Source organism: Acinonyx jubatus, chromosome C1 (assembly GCF_027475565.1).
Source record: "Acinonyx jubatus isolate Ajub_Pintada_27869175 chromosome C1, VMU_Ajub_asm_v1.0, whole genome shotgun sequence".
NCBI lineage: Eukaryota > Metazoa > Chordata > Mammalia > Carnivora > Felidae > Acinonyx > Acinonyx jubatus.
The window spans coordinates 191,293,830-191,316,736 of NC_069381.1; the positions used below are offsets into that span (position 1 = coordinate 191,293,830).

At 38.6% G+C, this 22,907-nt stretch overlaps 1 protein-coding gene across 6 annotated transcripts in view; it reads left to right on the forward strand.

Annotated features, from left to right (window-relative positions):
• The first annotated feature begins 6,258 nt into the window (after positions 1-6,258).
• The window catches only part of MAP2 (microtubule associated protein 2), a 280,818-nt gene continuing 264,169 nt past the window's right edge, over positions 6,259-22,907 (forward strand). For 2 of the 6 annotated variants that reach the window (XM_053215732.1, XM_053215734.1), the window contains exon 1: positions 6,259-6,562. The gene's annotated coding sequence lies outside the window, so the exon portion shown is untranslated. The remainder of the gene's footprint in view (positions 6,563-22,907) is intronic. The other 4 variants (XM_027051957.2, XM_027051936.2, XM_027051922.2 and 1 more) reach the window with 2 other exon arrangements.

A 22,907-nucleotide genomic window follows, 5' to 3' on the forward strand; every position in this document is an offset into this window, starting at 1 on the left:
TGGTACTCTCCTAGGACCATGGCCAAGTTATCTAAGATGATGGCAATGCAGGGAACAGCCTCATGGCTTGCGGGGAGGGGGGTACTACCTTATTTAATTCTTGGTAGTCCATGGTCATCTACCATGAGCCATGTGGCTTTTTTATTGGTCACACAAAACCATTAAAAGCATTATGGACAGGACATACAATACCCACCTGGTGCAGTTCTTAGTTTCTCCTCTTTCCTTATGCCCTCCACCCCAGGCAATTTACATTGTTTGACCGTTACTGCTCTTCATGGAGGTGGTAGATTTACTAGTTCCCAGTTGGTGTTTTCCCTCAGAAAAAAAATCTCCGAGTTTATGGTTCGATTACTCTAACCAGGAGACAGGGGTCACTAATAGAGGGGACTGCAAATTAAATCAGCAATGAGGCACAATCATACAGCTATTAGAAAGTCTAAAATCTGAAACACTGACCACACCAAATGCTGTTGAGGATGTGGAGCAACAGGAATTTTTATCCATTATTGGTGGAAAAGTACAACCACATCAGAAGATAATTTGGCAATCTCTACAAAGCTAAACAGTCTGCTACACAATCCAGGTATTTACTAGGTATTTACTTAAATGAGTTGAAAACATATGTCAGCACAAAAACGTGAACTTGAATGTTTATAACAGCTTCATTCATAATTGTCAAAAATTAGAAGCAATCAAGATGCCTTCAATAGGTGAATAGATAAACTGGTACATTCATACAATGAAACGCTATTCCACGATAAAAAGAAATGAGCTATCAAGCCATGGGCATGAGGAAATCCTAAATGCTTACTGCTAAATCAAAGAAGCCAGTCTGAAAGGGCTGTGCATTATTAGATTCCAACTATATGACATCTGAGTAGGGAGCAGAAGAAGGGGGGAGGGATAAGTAGAGCACGGGGGGAATTTTAGGGCAGTGAACTATTTTCCATCACACTGTAGATGGTGGATATTATATGTTTGGCAAATCTGTAAAACTATGACACCAAGAGTGAGCCATAATGTAAACTATAGACTTTATTAATAATAATGTCTCCATATTGGTTCATCAATTATAAAAAAACGTACCATATCTGTGCAGGAAGTTACCAATAGGAGAAAGTCTGGGCAGAGGGAAAGGAAGTATATTAGGAACTCTCTATACTTTCTGTTCAATTTTTCTGTAAATGTAAAACCACTCAGAAATAAAGTTAGTTAATAATATTTTTCTATAAAACTTCCAGAAGATCTAAAGAAATAGAGGCTTATACCATGTTCATGGATTGAAAGATTCAATATTGATAAGATGGCAATTCTGCAAAAATTGACCTGTAAATTGAATACAATTTTAACTGAAAAAACAGCACTATTTTTTTTAAGGGTGAGATGCTTTATTTTTTTTTCAATATATGAAATTTATTGTCAAATTGGTTTCTATACAACACCCAGTGCTCATCCCAAAAGGTGCCCTCCTCAATGCCCATCACCCACCCTCCTCTCCCTCCCACCCCCCATCAACCCTCACTTTGTTCTCAGTTTTTAAGAGTCTCTAATGCTTTGGCTCTCTCCCACTCTAACCTCTTTTTTTTCTTTTCCTTCCCCTCCCCCATGGGTTTCTGTTAAGTTTCTCAGGATCCACATAAGAGTGAAAACATATGGTATCTGTCTTTCTCTGTATGGCTTTTTTCACTTAGCATCACACTCTCCAGTTCCATCCACGTTGCTACAAAGGGCCATATTTCATTCTTTCTCATTGCCATTGTGTATATAAACCACAACTTCTTTATCCATTCATCAGTTGATGGACATTTAGGCTCTTTCCATCATTTGGCTATTGTTGAAAGTGCTGCTATAAACATTGGGGTACAAGTGCCCCTATGCATCAGTACTCCTGTATCCCTTGGGTCAATTCCTAGCAGTGCTATTGCTGGGTCATAGGGTAGGTCTATTTTTAGTTTTTTGAGGAACCTCCACACTGTTTTCCAGAGAGGCTGCACCAATTTGCATTCCCACCAACAGTGCAAGAGGGTTCCCGTTTCTCCACATCCTCGCCAGCATCTAGAGTCTCCTGATTTGTTCATTTTGGCCACGCTGACTGGCGTGAGGTGATATCTGAGTGTGATTTGATTTGTATTTCCCTGATGAGGAGCGACGTTGAGCATCTTTTCATGTGCCTGTTGGCCATCCGGATGTCTTCTTTAGAGAAGTGCCTATTCATGTTTTCTGCCCATTTCTTCACTGGGTTATTTGTTTTTCGGGTGTGGAGTTTGGTGAGCTCTTTATAGATTTTGGATACTAGCCCTTTGTCCGATATGTCATTTGCAAATATCTTTTCCCATTCCGTTGGTTGCCTTTTAGTTTTCTTGGTTGTTTCCTTTGCTGTGCAGAAGCTGTTTGTCTTCATAAGGTCCCAGTAATTCATTTTTGCTTTTAATTCCCTTGCCTTTGGGGATGTGTCGAGTAAGAGATTGCTACGACTGAGGTCAGAGAGGTCTTTTCCTGCTTTCTCCTCTAGGGTTTTGATGGTTTCCTGTCTCACATTCAGGTCCTTTAACCATTTTGAGTTTATTTTTGTGAATGGTGTGAGAAAGTGGTCTAGTTTCAACCTTCTGCATGTTGCTGTCCAGTTCTCCCAGCACCATTTGTTAAAGAGACTGTCTTTTTTCCATTGGATGTTCTTTCTTGCTTTGTCAAAGATTAATTGGCCATACATTTGTGGGTCTAGTTCTGGGGTTTCTATTCTATTCCATTGGTCTATGTGTCTGTTTTTGTGCCAATACCATGCTGTCTTGCTGATTACAGCTTTGTAGTAGAGGCTAAAGTCTGGGATTGTGATGCCTCCTGCTTTGGTCTTCTTCAAAATTACTTTGGCTATTTGGGGCCTTTTGTGGTTCCATATGAATTTTAGGATTGCTTGTTCTAGTTTTGAGAAGAATGCTGGTGCAATTTTGATTGGGATTGCATTGAATGTGTAGATAGCTTTGGGTAGTATTGACATTTTGACAATATTTATTCTTCCAGTCCATGAGCACGGAATGTCTTTCCATTTCTTTATATCTTCTTCAATTACCTTCATAAGCTTTCTATAGTTGTCAGCATACGGATCCTTTACATCTTTGGTTAGATTTATTCCTAGGTATTTTATGCTTCTTGGTGCAATTGTGAATGGCATCAGTTTCTTTATTTGTCTTTCTGTTGCTTCATTGTTAGTGTATAAGAATGCAACTGATTTCTGTACATTGATTTTGTATCCTGCAACTTCGCTGAATTCATGTATCAGTTCTAGCAGAGTTTTGGTGGAGTCTATCGGATTTTCCATGTATAGTATCATGTCATCTGCAAAAAGTGAAAGCTTGACTTCATCTTTGCCAATTTTGATGCCTTTGATTTCCCTTTGTTGTCTGATTGCTGATGCTAGAACTTCCACACTATTTTAAACAACAGCGGTGAGAGTGGGCATCCCTGTCGTGTTCCTGATCTCAGGGAGAAAGCTCTCAGTTTTTCCCCATTGAGGATAATGTTAGCTGTGGGCTTTTCATAAATGGCCTTTATGATGTTTAAGTATGTTCCTTCTATCCCGACTTTCTGGAGGGTTTTTATTAAGAAAGGATGCTGAATTTTGTCAAAGGCCTTTTCTACATCGATTGACAGGATCATATGGTTCTTATCTTTTCTTTTATTAATGTGATGTATCATGTTGATTGATTTGCGAATGTTGAACCAGCCCTGCATCCCAGGAATGAATCCCACTTGATCATGGTGAATAATTCTTTTTATATGCTAAAACAGCACTGTTTTTATAGAAATTGACTTTTTGGCATTAAAATTTATATAGAAATGCAAAAAACTAGATGATTCAAAAGAATTTTGAAAATTTTGAAAGAATAATAACATTGTAGGACTTGGAATACTTGATTTCAAGGCTAATTGTAAAGCTAGAACAGTACTTTTTAAAGATTTATTTATTTCTGAGAGAGAGAGCACAAGCAGGGAGGGGGCTGAGGGGGGGGAGCAGAATATCTGAATTGGGCTCTGCACTAACAGGAGTGAGCTTGATGTGGGGCTTGAATTCAGGAAACGTGAGATCAAGACCTGAGCCGAAGTTGGATGCTCAACCGACTGAGCCACTCAGGTTGACTTGCAATGCTTGACTTCAAGACTAATTGTAAAACTGGAACTGTGTTTTTGTTTGCAGACAATGAGGATGGGCAGGATTGTATTCAAGGCCCGAAGTTGTGGTTGTCCACTCTATTCGTTTTTTTAAGTTTATTTATTCATTTTGAGAGAGAGTGTGTGTGCATGAACTTGGGAGGCGCAGAGAGAGGGAGAGAGAGAATCCCAAGCAGGCTCCATGCTGACATCCCAGCACTCGGGACTCCATCCCAGAACTCTGAGATCATGACCTGAGTGAAACCAAGAGTCAGATGCTTAATGGACTGAGTCACCCAGGCAACCCGCATCTGTCTACTTGAGGCTCAGAGTTGATGCAGACTCAGGGGAATTCTGCCTGGTGTGAGGGAAGACAGAAGGAGCACCTTCCTTTTGGAATGTGGTTCTTCTATCAAATAGCACGGAATTAACAGGAACTGAGAAACACTCAATAATTGGACTATGTGGGACTGAAGAGATACTCTCAGTGAGCATCCGCAACTGTGTGCTAGGTCATAATTGTCAGCCGCTAATGCTGTAGCAGGATTCTTACTTTTCCTTCCATCCCTCATATCATTTCACAGTCTCCTAAGATGTCCTTCTTCTCACGCAGGCCATGTTCTGAGGAAAAGTCCTAACTCCTCCAACTTCCCTGCTATTTGGGTGTGCCCTGATACTTCCAGCCTCATTGCAAGCGTCACAGAGACATGGGGTGTAGCTGGGCGGAGGGAAGCAACACACGGAGCATGGGGTGTGACTTCAGAAGCCGGGCTTTCAGATTTTGCTCTGTTACAGTTTTTAATCTTCATAGCCTCTCATCATTAGGTTTCTGTCTTCCATATGAAAATTAAGAGAATTGGACCAAATGCTGAGAAAATCAACTCTAATGTTCTATGGTCTATGATTCTATGGGTAATTGAAATGACACAACCAAATTATGGGTGCTATTTCATCAGCACTGTTGAAACTGTGCAAGCCACACCTCTCTATCTTGGCTGACCTTAAAAACACCTTGTTACGACTTGATATAGATGCTTGAAGCAATTCTGAGTTGCATCTTACCTCTCTTACTTACAATAAAGTGCTGTTCTCTGATTAGAAAGATTCCATGGTAAAGAATCATCTGTTGTCTCAGTTGGTCATATCACTTTCAAAAGTATTTGAGGTGATATTTTTAATGGCGACATTTCAAAGTCAACATTTTCTGTGCTAATTCATTATTCTTATATTTGTCTTCATATTCTTCACAGACTCTTCTTATTCATGATCTAATTGTATCCTCATATTAAACATGGCAGAGGGGTATGGCTAATATTTTTAATCCTCATTCATACACTGAGATTTAGATTAAGTGAAGGGACTCTGGATCATACATCTAGCTAAGTAGCATGTAAATTAAATCCATGAAGCCAAAGTGCGGGGGAGGGAGGCAAGGCAATCTTGTTTTATTCAATGCTGCTTCCACAGTGCCCACAACAGTGCCTGACAGAGTAGGTTTTAATAAACATTTGTTGAATGAATAAATGAATGTCTGAATCTGATTGATGACAGCCATTGCTCCCTTAGCGTTGACAAAAGTTGGTCTCTGTCCTCATGCCCCCCCCAATTTTTCTGTCCTTTCCGAATGCAACTGTTGTCAGGTTTGTGGAGGCAAGTGCAATGGGCCTTCTCCGTGGAGGGGTAACGGGAACCCACGCCTCACAGTGACAGAGGAAGGAAAGGAAGGTATTTATAGAGACTCCCCCATCTCCCCCCCAGGAGCAGAGAAGGTCCGCTGGGTGCCTCTGTTCCGAGGGTGCTGGTCTCCCTTTGGCGGCGGAGCGGGAATTCTCTGGAGCCCGGTGTGGCCGGGGCTCGGCAGGCTCTGGGTGGCTGCCACTCCCGCGGTCCCCACCGGGCGGCGGGCTGGCTGCGGCAGGAGGCGGGGCTGCCGCGCTCCCCGTTCCCGGACACTGCGGCGGGGGCACAGCCCCCCGGCCGAGCGGCCGCCGCATGGTGAGGAGGGGCCGGGGCGGGGCGCTGGGCGCGGGGAGGCGGGGCCGGCGCGGGGAGGCGGGGCCAGGGCGGGGCGGCCGCTAGGGGAGCCCGGGCCAGGGCGGCGCTCAGACTGGGCCGGGCGCTCGGGCTGCGCGGGCTCTCGGCGGCCGCGGGGCAGCATCCTCCTCCTCCTCCTCCTCCTCCTCCTCCTCCTCCTCCACCTCCTCCTCCTCCTCCTCCTCCACCTTCTCCTCCTCCACCTCCTCCTCCTCCTCCCTCCTCGCGTCCTTTTCTTTCCTTCCGTTTCTTTCTCTTCTCCCTCTTCTCCTTCCCCTGCCCCGTCTCCCCTTTTTCTCCTTGTCCGGAGGGCCTTTAGTCCTCAGGTCCGTGAGCGCAGGCAGCAGCCAGGGCGGGTGCATCCAGATTCTGCGTCCAGGTAAGAGAGCTGTCGCCACCTCTGGTTCTGTATTCGGTGCCCTTCCTTCCTCCGCCCAGCTTTCTGCTAGAGGGAGCCTCAGCTCGGAAACGGGTGGGATTGGAGAAGGGGCTGGGCTGTCTTGTCCTCTCTGCCTTGGAAGCCGGCACAGGTTGGTCGGCTATCCCGTCTCCCACCTGGCGGAAGCTTCAGGCCCGGCCTCTCCAGGTGTCACCACTGAGCACGGGAATGGGCGCTGCGCCTGGGCTCTAGATTTGTAGAGTGTGTGACCTTGTCAGGTACCACTTTGAAACCCGGGGAACTTACGTCGGGTTAGGATATCCATATTGAGAGCTAATATTACCTGAGCTGTAGAAAGACGAGGAGTGGGTTATACAAAGGTAATGGAGGTGGGGGGGGGGGTGTGGAGAATTCGAGGTAGAGAATTTTTTTGTCCATCTAGCTGCAGAGAACTGCATACTGACGAATGAGTGAGTTATAGAAGCTTTGTCAATTTGAAATCATTTTCCTTGTAATTCTTCCAAAAACAGCTGGAAGAAAAAATTGATAAGCATAATTTTAGGCAACTGAAAAATCTATGATCGTGTTGAAGGGCGGGACACGAAAAAAAAAGGTCTGGATGAGCTTGAGCGTTTACACAATATTTCTGTTTCAAACGATAGGGGTGAGAAAGCTGCACCTACAGTCCATCTATTCTTTTTATTTTTAAAGGCTTTTGGGGGCCCGCATTGCCAATTGCCCTCCTTCCCCAATGTAGTCTTTTGTTTAAGGGTGGAAATTTAAAGGAGTGTATGAAAGGAGTGGGGAGGTGTTGTGTTTGGGTGTGTGGAGGGGAGGGGAGGGGAGAGTAAAGCAGATGGGGTCAGAAAAAAAGCATCTTTGGAAAACTGGAATTGATATTATATTGCTTGGCGTCAGGGCTTAAGGATTTTTGTCAGAAAATAAAAAGCTTTCATTAGCAACAAGCCCATTTATCACAATTACTGTGTGCCATCTGCTGTAATCCCTTAGCACAATGATTCCAGGATACAGACCTTTAAAACTGACACAATGTGAAGGGTTTTTGTTTCAGTGCATACACATACATACTCACGATGCGTGCACTTGTGCACATCACACACACGCTTACACATATGTAATACACTATATACAGAATATATACAGAAGAGAGTAACTGCTTAAAAGACAAATCTTTTAAAATTTATCTTTGAGGGTTTGGGGCTTATGGTGTGAATGAAATCTGTAGTGCAAAACAAAAAAAATATTCTCAGGTGATATATAATTTTGAATGTGAGGCAGAAGGATTAATGGATGTTGGCAGGAACTAACTCAGATATTAAAGGTGTAATTTATTTAGAAATGGTTGGTCCGGGAGAGGAAATGACTGCAAACTGAAATTGAGGTTTGCAGCCGCAGTGAGGCGATGGAGAACAAAGCCTTTTATGTGAGCCACATTATGCAAAATGTCCCATGCTTGAACTTCAGGTACCAGCCCAGTGTAAAGCATAGCTTTGTCACTCTGTCATTTCACTGTGGGCAAATATATATATATATATATATATATATATATATATATATATATATAGGCAATGGAAATAGATTAAACAAATAAAAGCCCTTTAGAGTGCCCAAGAGGAAGATTACAGCCTTTCACCTGAATGTGACACAGAACACCCATTTAACTGGGCATGTTTAATAGGTATGTTTAGGTAGAAATCTTTATGAATTTGTACATCCTAGGTGTTTCAGTCAACCCTCTCCCCTTCATGCACAAAGCATCGTCCCTCCAAGAAAAGGTAAATAGCATTTTTTCTTTCAATAAAGAATATTTATTTGTGTGTGTGTGTGTGTGTGTGTGTGGTGTGTGTGTGTGTGTTTTAACATTGATTTTCTGGTGATTTTATTTGATTATCATAGGTTTATATCTGTATGTATGATTTGTATATTATCAGAGCTATGGTGCCTTTAAGATTGTTGGCACAGCCTGTTTATCTGTTCATGATTTATTTGATTTTAATTTGTAGCATTTCACAGTTTGCTGTCATATTATTTAATTTACAAAAGTTTTTAAAAATTTTACACATAAGTGAAAAATTGTCTAATATGCATCTGGAGATCTTAGTAATTTAAAAGCTGATCTTCCTTTAAGCGTTGTTTTGATTACCTTAATTTCTTTTTAAAAATTTTTTTGAATGTTTATTTATTTTTGAGAGAGACAGAGACGGAGTGTGAACGGGGGAGGGGCAGAGAGAAAGGGAGACAGAATCCGGAGCAGCCTCCAGGCTCTGAGCAAGCTGTCAGCACAGAGACTGACATGGGGCTTGAACTCACAAACTGCAAGATCATGACCTGAGCTGAAGTCGGACACTTAACCAACTGAGCCGCCCAGGTGCCCCTATTACCTTAGTTTTCATTTCGTTTCTCTCCTATTTTCCCCCCTCTTTCTTGTCAAGTAACCCTGTTTCTTTCTGGTTGTCAGGGCTGCTTTCAGCTTCTAGTTGTGTCTAAACTACCAAAAGCAGAGATAGTTCTCTCAGGAATTTTGAGTGTAGGAATTGTTCATTCTCTGCAGCAACTCTTCATCAGGATGACCTGTTTACAGCACCTTCTCAGGGAGGAGAAAGAGAAAGAATGTGCTGAGAGAGCATGACCCAGTGAAACAGCCATTACCTCATCGTAGTAGCTACTTCAGATTCATTGAGAGAGCAGACATCCTCTCAGTGGAAACCAAACACTGGAGCACACCCATCTCTAGGCAGAAGCCCTCCTCTTCCCATAGCAGCCTCTACTGATTTTGCTTTGCTGAGGTTAAAGAGATGTTTTCTCTTTTAAGTATTTCAGAGATCTTGAACTTGGACGAAAATGTGCAGCCAGAAATGAAACTTGGCACAGAATCTGAGCCTGAAGGAACTATTTCATTCCTTTACCGCTTTTGGCTTGAATCAATTTGCAAATTTTCTAAACATCGGAAGGGAAAAGGAAGAAAAATATTTGTTACTGTATTTTTTGCATGTTTTCTTATGACACACATATTTTGTGTTGAATTTTACTAGCAACTGGATAATAGACTGGACCACTATGCTGTTTGAGAACTATAGCTGCATTATTCGAGTTGAAAATTAAATAGTTATTATGTTTGATTAGATGTATACATGACAATATGTACTTTCCTGAATTATTCATCAATATCCATAGGAGGCAGACCGTATGAAACCAATTGGGCAAGTTCAATTTTCAAGTTGATTATTCTGATTCATGAAGTCTTTTCAATGCTGAATTTCTTTGTGACAGATTAAGATAAGAATCTGAAATGAGAGTTATAGTAGATGACAACAGCACCCCTAGGTCAATACTGTATTTCCTAATGCTAAAAGTGGTCATTAGGTAAGTCATTACTAGATGCGTGAACCTGAAGATAACATTCTGAAGCTGTCATAAGCTCTTTTGTCTCTTGATACATGAGTTAAAGATGCTGTTAAGGTCTGCAAGTCACATCTGATTCTTTCAGATATATCAGTTCTTTTTGCTACTTTAATTCTCTCAATGCTTTTATTATCATCATCGTCTTGATCTATTCAGTATACGCCTCTTATACAGGCGGCAGTATTTTGATCATTTCACCAGTTCTCTCCTCCCTTCACACCATTTTAATCTCACATCTGAATGTTAGACTTCTCTATTACTATTACTACTATTCTCTCATAGTATTGCTTTCAGTACAATTAACTTTTAGGAGAACATTTATTCCTATATATTTATTGCACATCTATTAAGTTTCTACGAGATGCGAAGTATCATACGGGAGGCTATGTAATGAGATACCAAAAAAAAAGGAAGACATAGTCCTTGGCTTTAAGAAACTTACAAATAAACTGAGGGTTGGTGGGGGGTGGGGGGGGAGTGGGTGATGGGCATTGAGGAGGGCACCTTTTGGGATGAACACTGGGTGTTGTATGGAAACCAATTTGACAGTAAATTTCATATAAAAATATAAATAAAAATAAATAAGAGGAAAGAAACTTACAAATAAAGTTGGATTTGTTTCTTTTATAAGAGGTGACATTCAAATGAGTAGCTGTTGTGTTACAGATATGACAGAGTGCAAGGGACTGCAGTGCCCCAGCATCTCAAAGACAAGCTATTATGCATCACTTATATAAATGCCTTAATGTAGACGTACCTTCTTTATTCCATATATATTTTTTGAATTGGAGAATGACAAAACATAACTGTGTGTGTGTGTGTGTGTGTGTGTGTGTGTGTACATATACATACTTACATAATGGAAATAGTAATAGCCCCTCAAATACTTCCATCAGTCAACTGTAGAAAGTCATGTCATTAAATACTGTACAGCACATGAAAATTCAAATTCAGAGTTTTTTGGATATTCTCAAGGAATTATCTGTCCCAGGAATTGATTCCAGGCCTCAAAAGCAGTTAAAGAACTATGAAGTCAGAAGTGGTAGACAGAGGACCAAAATCAAGGGAAAGGCTCTATGGGAAAGTTTGGGTGGGTGGGTGGGAGTAGAGGAGATGAGGAATGAAAGCAAATTCTCAGTTGTTAATAGTTGTCCATTCAGGATGGAGAAGAGCCTGTGTCTAAGTGGGTGGGGAAGGAAGAAGTCCTTTCTTTCTACCTCCTCATAATATTTTGTTCATATTCCTCCCTTTCATTACTTTGAACTAAGGCCGTAGGTGTTTCCTTATAAAATTTATAAAGGATGCTTATTGGAAGCCATTCTGTAGTGAATCAAAATTTTAAAAGAACGTGAGCACGATTAGTTGACGTTTTATGCAAAACGCGTTGAATCTAATCTTTGAACTTTATCTTTCCTGTTCAAGAGAAACAAGCTTTCCTTTGAGTGATAGTATTTTAACTGATATTTTTACTTATACATTTGAGGGAAATTCTGTGAGAATTTAGACAAACTAAAGAGCCCAGGATTTCCTCTTACAGTTGGTTAACTTGTACTGTGGCTTTGGGGAAAGTTGAAAACAATTTACTTCCATTAAAACATACCAGAAGTGGCAAAAATCTTTTTTTTTTTAATTTTGCTTTTTTGTTATGTTAACAATCCTTTAGAGAAAACAATTTCTGGGGTGCCTGGGTGGGTCAGTCGGTTAAGCGGCCGACTTCGGCTCAGGTCATGATCTCACGGTCCGTGAGTTCGAGCCCCGCGTCAGGCTCTGTGCTGACAGCTCAGAGCCTGGAGCCTGCTTCAGATTCTGTGTCTCCATCTCTCTCTGACCCTCCCCCATTCATGCTATCTCTCCCTGTCTCAAAAATAAATAAATGTTAAAAAAAAATTAAAAAAAAAAGAGAAAACAATTTCACTTATAAGATCACACAGCTTGACTTTGCCCTTCTTTCTTTTCTTTGCTCCTTCCTTTCAATTTGTGCAAAAATCATTGATCATTAGAAAGGTGCCAATACTATTTTTATTAAAATTTATTTTCCATTACACCTATATTTCTCATTTAACATGCAGTTTTATGCTACATTCTCCTCCTCCTTAGCATTCCATCCCTATCTTGGCTCTTTCTTTGATCCTACCTTTTATATCCTCTAGCCTTGAATAATCTTTTCCTTGTATACCAGTGTTTGCTCATGTTCCCTTCTTCTAGAAGGCCTTTGTGAATCTGGAAGAAAAGTTACTACCTTGTTTCTTCCCATGATTGGAACCAAGTTTCCCCAGGTTTTCTTATCTTAAACATAAATGCTCATCCCAACTGTGTCCTCACCAGCCTTCTTTAAATTAATTCTTTAAAAAATCTGCAGGTAATGGTACATCTAAATGACTAATTGTTTTCAAAATGAAAAATTTGGTTAACCAACTGCTATTTTTGTCATTTTGTTCACCTGAAGCCAAGTAAAATGGTTCAGCTATTTTTATAAATTAAATCGACTAGTAAAGTCAATCCATTATCTTCATTTTATGCTGCTTAACTAACTCCACAGATATACACCTAATACTTGGAGTACTAGCTAGTCAATGACTATTCTGAAAATGCTGAACCAAATTAATTCAGTTTCGTATAAAATATCTGATTAAATTGCTCTGAACAACATCATCATTAGCCATCTTGAGTCCATTTCAAAATGATCATAAAGCAGAGTGCCTGAATATCCATGAGGATATTTCATCACTTAATTGTCCAGGTCTATTACATATAAAGCAAACTCATAAGTAAATACACAAATTCTATTAATTTGAGGTCCGCTAATCATGCCAATATCAACCTTTCACATTACTTTAAGTGTTAATGGCTTTATAGTTGGCTATGTTTTATTGCTATAACAATTTTAACAGTACTGTGTTGTATTGTTAATGGACAGCAGTGAAATTCTGTAATGAATTGATATGAAAAAGTGTTCTTAATTTTATTGGCTAGAAAGAATGATGCAACATCAGTTGCATTGACATGAAAGCAATTAAGTAATGCTCAGCTTTGAAATTTCATTATTTGGGCATCATGTCTTTCAAAATTGTAATTTAGTCTTTCCTTAAGCGTATACATGCTTTTGGCAGAACAATATTTTAAACAATATGCTGCTCACTTTTTGTTGATGTTTGTATGAGATACCATATTCCTTTGGCCCTTTTTAAAAACAAGCAAAAAAGCTTAAGCGTTCAGTTATGCATTCTCTTTTTGTTAATGAGTACTGTATAGCTAGGAAAAGCTCTCACTCATTAATTTACTGCACATATTTATCATTTATTGTTGAACAAAAATTTGCAATCTGTAGCATACAATTTCTTTCTTCAGGGAACAATAATATGGAGTCATAGTACATGTAACAAGTTATGAACACATGAAATTTGTTTTCCTTCTGTTTCACAAAGGGCTTGCATGGTGTTGTGTGTGTATGTGTGTGTGTTTGTGTGTGTGTGAGATAATCTAAGACAGCCTATTATAACTATGCCATTTTTTGTAGTTGAAATAAATTATTTCACAATCAGTTGATTTAGAGAAAATTAAAATTTTACTATGATGTTCCACATGAGAACTTTTGGTATTAAATACATTTTTAGAGGCAAAACAATGATATGGGTGTTCATTAATGAAATTAAATTGTACTAATTTCAACCTATTTGTATACTTTTCTGTTTAGAGATAATAGTCCAGATTCCATTGTCCATTATTGAAATCAAATGATAAGGCTAAATATTGTGCTCAAATAAAAATATCTGTTTTGATCAAGTCAAAATGTCCTAAAATGAAATATTGGCCACTTAAGCTTATCTTTTAAGAAGTTTAGGTGGCACTGCTTTTGCATATAAAATGCAATTTATCTTCATTGCAACAGGAGAAGCTTGAGTTGATGGAACTTTAGAAATTTTACTGCCAAGAAAGCATTAAAACACTAAGCATCCTACTGAAAGCCAAATCTCTTCTAAAACAATAAAGTGAGTATGGTCTAGCATTATTTAAATGGACTTTAGCCATTGTGTCTCAATCTAAAGCTTGCCTCATTCATAGATTACGTGATGGAAATTATTATAGACTACTGAGTGGCCTTTGGTGAAACTGAGATTTTGTGGGTTTTTGGTTTTTTTTTTAAGTTCTCTATTTCAGACTCAGTCACCAGTTCCATGATTTTTGTTCCTTTTGTTTTAAATAGGACTACATTATATGAGGGTGGTCACTATCAAATTTAGAATTTATGAAAACTGCACAATTCTGGATAATCTCACAGCCCTATATCAGCCCCTTCTTAAAAACTACATGGGGATATGTGATAAGAATCCAAATGTTCATTAAAAAGCTGATATTGAAAATGAGTAAACTGAGGGGTGCCTGGGTAGCTCAGTTGGTTAAGTGTCTGACTTCAGCTCAGGTCATGATCTTGTGGTCCATGAGTTTGAACCCCACATTGGGCTCTGTGCTGACCTCTCAGAGCCTGGAGCCTGCTTCGGGTTCTGAGTCTCCCTCTCTGTCCCTTCCCCATTTACGTTCTGTCTCTCTCTGTGTCTCAAAAATGAATAAATGTTAAAAAAATTTTTTTTAATTAAAAAAAAAAAGAAAATGAGTTAACTGATTTTTGGTTTTTAATAAAATATTTTCCTGGGGTGCCTGGGTGGCATAGCCAGTTAAGCATCTAGCTCTTGATTTTGGCTCAGGTCATGCTCTCATGGTTTGTGAGATTGAGCCCCACGTCAGGCTCTGTGTCAACAGTGGGGAGCCTGCTTGGGATTCTGTCTCTCTCCCACTCTCTCTTTCTCTTTCTCTCTCAAAAATAAATAAATATTTAAAAAAAATAAAATATTTTCCTTTTGCTTCTAATTTATTTGTACTGTATATAACAGAGTAGCTCTTCATAACCCTATTAATTAGTAGCTTCGAAGGATTATGTGCTTACGTACCTGGAAACATAAGATGACATTAATGTATTCTTTAGTTTTATGCCTCTGCCCCATTGCAGAAAGGACATTAGTTCTTAAGGCTTGCTAATTATACATGAACTAGATGATGTTTGAAGGGGAAGAGGGGCTGTCAAGAGAAAATGATGTGAACCTTTGACGTACGTGTGAACAAACTGGTACACAGAGCTGTTAAGTGACTTACCCAAGGTCCTGAGGAGCAGAGCCAGGCCTAAAACTGTCACTATGGATTCAACTCAGAGCTTGTTAAGGGTGCCAGTGAAGAACCATTCCACTCTGACTTTCTGTTTCCAATTCTGATTATATTGTCGTTTTCTGAGCTGAGGGGTTTAGGTGAAGTGACAATCATACCTGCCCAACTTTGTGATCCTACTGTGACTTTCTCATGGACACCAAAGAGGGAGGGACTTGGAATTCTAAGGCCATTCCAACCAGCTCCATGCCAGCCACACTTCAGAAATTGTTAAGACTAAACCTGATCCAGGAAACACTGACTGGGCTCCTGCCCAGGGCCATTCCTGTGGTTTGGATCTCTTAAAACAGAAGTTTAAACTCTCTGGGGATGTGTGCCCAGACTCAAGGTACTTGGGAAGCCAAGGAGCTTTTCTCTGAGCTTGAACTATCCATACTGATGCTTCTAGATTGATGGAGTCTGTGTTTAAACTTGGCTGTATGTACAAGGAGAATTCAACAAAAATAGCCAGATTGAAACTTTTTTCTGACCTATAGCAACATGAATTTTCTCAAAAATAGCTTTCCTTTTGTGTTTCCCCCAGCTTTAATATTTTTAGCTAGGAGGAAGTGAGCTAGAAAGGCTGTGGGCCTCTGTGTCTGTGCCTGTTTCCCTCTTTCTTACTCTTGTGTGTCCTCCTGTTTCTCTGTTTCCAGTGGTCCATCCCTCTTGGATTTTGCTTCTTCCAAGGAGACAGCAAATTAAATAAGAATTAGGTGTTGCTATGGTTACTATGTTCAGTAGAGCTTCACCTGCACCCACATTGCTTAGGCGTTGTAGAGTCTTAAGTTGACAAATATTTGAAAGGTATGAAAAGCATCTTGGAGGAAAGAAATTAAGCAGAAGCCATGCTTAAATATTTAAAGAGGAACATATTCCTAGTCACTGAAAACTGAAACGATATCACTACCTAGGGAATGAAGGAATTCTAGTGTTACTCTTCTGTTAGAGAATGTTATATAGCAGGTCCTGTTTATCTAGATGAACATGTTTAATCGCCCGTCAGAATCGGAGTGACTTTTATCAGTGAGTAGATGTAACAGAATTCCTTAAAATATTTTCCATGTACATTTGTGAAAGACTGTGTTGTGCATATTGTCTTTCTCTGGGATGTTTTTATTTTGAGCCATAAATACAGGAAAAGTTATCTTAACTGCACACCACGAATCTATACTTTATAAAGGCAAATTTTAAAAAATTAAGATATTCCTTGCTCTTCTTTGTAGTGGTTTATTGAATTTGATAATCTGAAAATCTAAATGATCTTTAAGAAATTAAAATGGTATTCTTCCTTGGGAAGGATTCACTCTCTGTCTTTTTTCCACTTAAATATCAGGCTAGTGAGCCGTATTTCTAGTGTCATCGCCCATAAATCATTCATTATTTATTTAACAAAAGGTTATTGGATCCCTAGTATACATCAGAATTTTTCTAAATGTGTAGGAAATTGGGACATAGCATACAAATTCCCGCCTTTATGTAGCTTATAGTCTAATAACAGGAGACAGAAACAAATAAGTAAGTGAATGAACATTTGAAGCATGAAGAAATGCTATAAGAAAGAGGAAACAAAAGCATATAATAACGCTTATTTGGGATGGGATAGGCTGCCTTTATAGACTCAAGTAATGAGAAATAGCCATGGGAATGTGGGCGGGCAAGAATTTTCAAGCTGTGGGGACAGCATAAACAACAGCCTTGAAACAGGAAGAAGCCTGGCATATTGGAGAAACAAATACAAGGCCAATGGCACTGGAATCTAACGAACACGATAAAGGGTTGGAGAGGAAATCGGGGCAGAAGGTAGGTGCCAGGCCACATAGGTCCTCTTGATGAGGGGTTTGACTTTTATGTGACTTGCAGTGCTTTCTGATTTTTAAGGTAGTAGAAGCAGAATTTTTTTGAGAACCTCATAAAAGCTTCCAAAGATTAATTATATTATCTAAGTCCCTATGGACATATCTGTATCTTATTCACTAATGTGTTAAATCACAAGAGAGAAATAATTTAGAAAATCAAAAATCAATGGTCAGGGTAAAATTAGACGTGTGTTAACTTGGTCTAACATAACAGTTTAAACATAGGCAACCCTTGAGGTGATGGGTGGCTCAGTTAAGCATCCGACTTCGGTTCAGGTAATTATTTGGCAATTCATGAGTTCGAGCCCAGCATCAGGCTCTGTGCTGACAGCTCATAGCCTGGAGCCTGCTTCAGATTCTGTGTCCCCCCTCTCTCTGCCCCTCCCCTGCTCGCACTCTCTCTCACTCTCTCAAAAATAAATAAACATTAAAAATTTAAAAAAATAAATAAACATAGTAACCCAAATTGTGTCATTTTCTTTAGGTGTTGGAAAATTATGTATATAAGTAATTTTAACCTCTTGTAGCCTTTTTGCACCCCAAACTAACCTTTAAAAAGTAAATCCAAACAGAAAAGTACAAGTATGTATATGAGAAAAGAACCCCAAATCATTTTAGTTTCAATATGGATTTGTTCTTTGGCTATTTCCCCACAGCAGCTTTATTGTAAACAAGTCCAGGTGCCAAGCAACAACCAACATTGTACTGAAATTTCTAAATAAATTAAATAACAGAGCAACACATATTTTGCTTCACATATTTTACACATATTATTAAGGCAATAGCTTAAATCTGAGAATTTATAAGTGAGCTGATCCAATTTCCTGATGATATTGGATCACCTGTGTGATTAATGATCATGCATATATTATACTAAAATATTTAATACACTTTTCATATATTTGTAGATCTAATGTGATGCTCTGTTGAGCTTAGCATTAAACACAGTTTGCCAGACATTTGATTGATTTTACCTCTGGCATACTGCAAGGCTGTTAACGTTTTCTCTAGGCATTCGTCAGTAGAAAAGAGAATTATTTTTTTTTTATTCCTTCATGTAATGTTATTTTCCAGACATTTCAATATGCCACATAATGTAGGAGAAATTAGTATTTTTATTTTGTAAGGAAGAATTGAATTAATGTTGATTTTTCTTCAAGCTTCTTTTCTTGACTCCATTTTGTTTTGTTTTTAGGATTAATTAAATCCTAATGTTAATTGGTTTTATGTGGAACCATTAGATAGAGTGATATATCTATTTCCCAGATTTGCAGTTACTCAACTTAAATATTAAAAGTATGAATAACAAACCAAGAAATAATTCTGATATATATTAAATCTAATAGTATTCTTAGAATTTTATTCAAATGTGGGCTTCTTAATATTGAGATATCACTAAGCATCAAATATAGTGGAACCTGTTATTTCAAAGGATTGATGATCAGGCTTTAAAAGGAAACAGTAATTTTCTTCTAGATATACAACCATGCTTATGCTATGGAATATAAAATATACAGCATATTGCTGTCCCCTAGTTGACATTCACTAGAGACGTGAGACACAAAACTAAAAAAGAATATAGTGCACAATAAGGTAAATGATATAGTATGGCCTATAAATGCTTTGCAAGTTCAGAAGAGGGAGGTATATCACCATGTGTAGAAACTGAAGATTTTGTGTGGGAAGCAGAATGTGGAGTGGGGCTGTATAAGTGGCTGGGTTTGGAAAAGTGCCCAGGTAGGACAGTTGTGAAAGCAAAGGCAGGGAGGTGACAATGAGCAAGGTAAACCAGATTGCCAGCAATAGAGGATTCCGTTAAGAGAACAATGGGATTGGAAGATAGTCCTGGGTTTGTAGAGGTCCTTAAACACTGGGCTTAGTAGAGGTTTTGGTTTTATCATTAAGGCCACTGGAGGCAAGCGTTTGGAAATTAGTGAGGGATTTTGACCTGGGGAATGGCAAGAAAGCATGTGATACCCTAAGATTAGCAAGACAAATTTGAGAGAACAGAATGGCAGGTTTAGAATTTCTACGTACGGCATAGCCTAGAGACACCAACCTATTTTGAGTACGAGACTAAAAGATTTGTTTGGGAGCTCTGGTTTCAGACATTTTCATGAACAGTTAAGAAAATATCAATACCAACAAATGAAAGTAGGTGACACCAATAGAGATGGAATGAGGAATGTCAGCTCTTTGACATTTTTTGAAAGATAGATTTGAGGAAGCCCAAAGAGTTAGAAGCCAGGTAGAACTGCAGTTAGTAATATGAGCCTCTACTGGGGTGATGTCACATGTGTGCAAAATATGTACTTTTAAAAAGAATTGGCTTTGGAAGATAGCAAAGAATTTAGGACAAATTTCAATACAACTCCTCTGATTTCTAGGCTATATTGGAAATGGACTACATGACTTCACAAATTACTATAGTAAACAGTGACTGAAAAATCAATGAAATGTGTGTGTGTTTAAGTAAACAGATTTTTTTTTGTAAAAAATTACAAAATTATTTTTGTTATTTAGTTCTGATTTTAAATATTTGGATTCTTAAAATGTTTGACATCTTTATAACTAATATCATATGGTTATATGTAAGCTATTTTGTAAAAGGCCAGATAGAAAATGTTTAGGCTTTGTAGGTCACATACACTCTCTGTCCCCAATTACTCAGCTCTGTTTTGTAACAAGAAAGCAACCATAAGTAATATGTAAACCACTGGGTATTGAAGTGTTTCAATAAAACTTTATTTACAAATAAAGGTGATAGGCCCATTTGACCTGTGGACTGTAACTTACCAACTCCTGGCATGTAGTGTCCTGTTTTGGCATAGATCTAGAAAATGTCTTTGAAATTATGTAACCGAACATACTAGAACATATCAGAACATATTAGAAACTATAGAACTTGTCCTAAGCCACTGGATTAGTTTCGTCATATGGGCATGGATTGTGTTTACATTATTTTTTCCTCAGCCTCTGGTAACTTCAGAATAAAATTGTGTTCCATTTCCAAAACTGTTTGAACCTATAGTTAATACATTTCACATACTAACTCTTCTATGCTTTACTTTCTTACTTATGATTTTCTTTTGTCCTTATCTTTTGAACCCTTTTTTAGAACAAGGTAAGATAAAATAAGGCTCCTTTCTATATTTTCATGAGAGAGCCATTTTTAATTAAAGTCTGTGTGCAGAGAATTCTTACTTTCCAGGAGTGAAGGTGGTGTGGCATTTCAATCATGTTTGCTATTAAATTAGGACAGATTGCATTGCTCTTGTTACCCTATTTACACAACTGAAATAGCTTTCTCACACATAAACTGTAACTCTTATGTGAATATGATATCAGAGGACATTTATGAAATCTGTTATCCTCACATTAAAAAAAATGGGATGGTTTGTTGCTTCTGAACATTTCACTGTGTCTGTGGTCACAAATGCCTTTCAAATGAGTTTTAAACCCTCAGGATTCAAGTGATCCTGGCAGGAAGCTGCTAAAACTCAAATATTTTCTCTCTTTTATGAGTACATGAACATGGAAATACTCTGGGGATTAGGATTCAGATAATTTAAATATTGTTCTCTTTCTCTCCAGAATGCTGTGTGAGATTTTTGTCACTCCAAATTGAAATCTGGGACTCATGGTATAAGAAACTACAAGTTTTAATTTGTTTTGTTTTGTTTTACATACTCTTCTTGTGAAATGATACTGTTGCCTTCTGATTTCAGTAAGACCTTGTTAATACATTGGAATTAAATAGTTGGACAATTTTTGACCATCCAGTTAAATTAATAGTGAGATGGTTTTGTTTTACTCTTCTAGATGTGGTATAATGGACAAGAGAGCTCTTAGCCTGAGGAAAAAAAAAAGTGTTATCAATTAGGTGCAACTTGGTAATGATCTTTAGACCTACCCAAGGAGAGTGACATAGGAAATGGTAAATGTGTACATGTATCTACACGGGATGTAGTTAACACTGAAACAATGTTTCAAATTTTGGATAACTATGTTATACAATTAGTTATCATATCTAATAATAGAAGAAAAATTGACCCGGTATTGGAAAAATTTATACCAAATCTAATGAGAATTTCATTTTGCACTTAAAATATAATTTAGTAGGGCGCCTGGGGGGCTCAGCGGTTAAGTGTCCGACTTTGGCTCAGGTCATGATCTCGCGGTTTGTGGGTTCGAGCCCTGCATGGGGCTCTGTGTTGACAGCTCGGAGTCTGGAGCCTGCTTCAGATTCTGTGTCTTCCTCTCTCTCTCTCTGTCTGTTCCTCTGCTCATGCGGTTTTTTCTTTAAATAATAAAAATAAAAAATATAATTTACAGAATTTTATTCTGTCACTACTTAAATTAATAAAATTTAAAATTTAAACACTTAAAATTGTTCATGAATATATACATGTACAATTATGTACATTGACTGGTCATTGAAGATCTATAAAAATTTCTTTCCACATCTGAAGTTAGAGAGGACAAAATGGAGAACAGAGAGGAGAATCATATGGCAATCACTTTGCTTAACTCCAGCTTTATTTGCATTATTTCTGTGAGCCCACATTGTTGCTATTTCATTTGTTATTTGTAAGACTACACACTTAATTACATAATTCCACAACTATGTGTGATTGCCAAGGTCCACATTCATTAATACCTATACTCCTCTGAACAAGATGCCTAATGTGTGTGCATGCGCATATGTACCTGTATTTATGTGTATGATTTACAAAGGGCAACTTGTCTTAGCATAGACTCATAAAGGAAATGCCCTCCAAATAAATCTACAACCACCTTGGCCCTTCTTTTGTTATCTTTAAAATGAGGATAGCTGCTGGGGCGCCTGGGTAGCTCAGTCAGTTGAGCATCTGACTTCGGCTCATGTCATGATCTTGTGGTTCATGGGTTTGAGCCCTGCATTGGGCTGCTGACAGCTCAGAGTCTGGAGCCTGCTTTGGATTCTGTGTCTCCCTCTCTCTCTGCCCCTCCCCCACTTGCATTCTGTCTCTCTCCCTAAAAAATAATAAACATTAAAATAATTTTTAAAAATGAGGATAGCTGCCAAAGATCTCTCAGGCTTTTGTTTTGTTTTGTTTTTAGATATAAGAATCTGGAAGCCAAATTAGAGCTATCTTTTAGGACAAGGATTTCTTGTTTCTAGGGAGCAAAACATGGTGAACAAAATGTTCTACCTTCCACAATTATATTTCCAAAGAAGAAAGGCAGTGACAGAATTATCATATTTAAGAGATGTCTAGGAGTGCTGGGTAGCTCAGTCAGCTGAGCATCCAACTCTTGATTTCAGCTCAGGTCATGATCTCAAGGTTCATGAGTTCTACATGGAGCTCTGCACTGACAGCAAGGAGGCTGCTTGGGATTCTCTTTCTCCCTCTCTCTCTGACCCTCCTGTACACATGCACACACACACACTCTGTCTCTCTCTGTCTCTATCTCCGTCTCTCCCTCCCTCTCACCCTCTCAAAATAAATAAACATCAAAAAAGAGGGAGAGAGATGTCTGTCACCCAGTGGTTATATTAGCCAGTTGGAAACTCAGGAACTGTGCAGACTTTTTGGACATAAGGCTTAGCAGTTCACAACATCTTAAGTCAATGTTAAGTCATCCCATGAATTGATACTGGGATATACAACATGAATAGACATGGGCATTGCACTGAATTTATTTGGAAGAGAATGTAAATGAAAATAATATTTTACAGACCCTTATTTTATTGTTTGGTATAGACAACATAGTATCTTTATCATGATGAATTAAAAACTTTCTGTTACATTTCACTTAGATTTCTCTCTAAGTCATTGTATGTAGGCTATAAACATTTTCACAGAGTAGTTCTTTGAAAAATT